At 36.3% G+C, this 1,128-nt stretch overlaps 1 pseudogene; it reads left to right on the top strand.

The window, feature by feature from the left end:
• Window positions 1-699: 699 nt before the first annotated feature.
• On the top strand, window positions 700-797 carry LOC145596230 (small nucleolar RNA R71; annotated as a pseudogene).
• Window positions 798-1,128: the final 331 nt, after the last annotated feature.

Genomic DNA, 1,128 nt, shown 5'->3' with positions numbered 1-1,128 from the left:
CATGTTGTATAAGATGATGATATTTTCAACAAAGCTTCTCTCTATTATATTGAAAAGAGTGGCTTTGATAAGCATACTTGTCTCTTATAACAGGGTGTGGAAACATCTATATAATACAAAGGGAATTTCTTTTTGATTGAATGACTACATATACCATATTCATTAATTACTAAGGGCAATATTATGTGGTGTGATATGAAACTCAAAATATTGTTGTTCATTTATCTAAATAGATGAAAAAAATTGAAGGATTAAATAGATACCAATTACGCTCTCAAGTCTAAAGATGACAAGCTTGCAACAAGAGTTAACTAAGTTTCAAACTCAACTTGATGAAAATAGAGTGCATGCACAAATAAAAAGAAAAGATAAGCCAATCATAATAGCAGCAAGACAAAGCTTGAGTCCTTAAGTTTTTCCGATGGAAATCATCCATAACTTTTTTTATTTACCATTTGTGAGGATAAATTGTTGATGGGATTGAGATGGTCGATTGTATACACCGTTGAACCACTCTTGCTTGTTGACTCACTCTCACCTTCTTGCCAATCCATGTACTGTCTTACTACATCCTCGATAATGTCCACCACTTCTTCTTCCGTCTTGTTCTTGATCAGTCCTCCGGCCCCGACATTAAGGCAATACTTTACTCGAGGGCTTAAAACTCCATAGAAAATTTGGATGATTTAATAGGTAGAAATCCCATGATTAAGGCACTCTCTTTGGTACTCCTTAAACCTTTCCCACGCCTCATATAAGCTCTCATTACTCTTTTGCTTGAAGCCTTGGATGAGTGTGCTTCCCTTGGTCGTCTTCTTTTGTGGATAGAAACGGGAGAGAAACTCCTTAGTCACTTCATCCCATGTCCTCAAAGAGTTTGGCTTCATGATGTGGGGTGAGCTAGGTCGTTGAACTAATCCTCTGTATGCTAAACAAAATTTATAATCACTTAACTAACCTAAATACAAGTGTAGAGGTAAGTCAAGGGTCGAACCCAAAGGAACGGTTATGTCTAAGTGCTTTCAATTATGTGCCTAAGCTAGGTCGAAGTCTAAGGATAGAAGGTGACACTAACATCTACTTAAACGAAGAAACCAAGAAAATAGGAATCAATATAATGAAACACTA

The sequence above is a fragment of the Chenopodium album genome, chromosome 19 (genome assembly GCF_948465745.1).
Source record: "Chenopodium album chromosome 19, dcCheAlbu1.1, whole genome shotgun sequence".
Lineage (NCBI taxonomy): Eukaryota > Viridiplantae > Streptophyta > Magnoliopsida > Caryophyllales > Amaranthaceae > Chenopodium > Chenopodium album.
The sequence above is the reverse complement of the archived record's forward strand: the minus strand, read 5'-3'. Positions and strand labels throughout refer to the sequence as shown.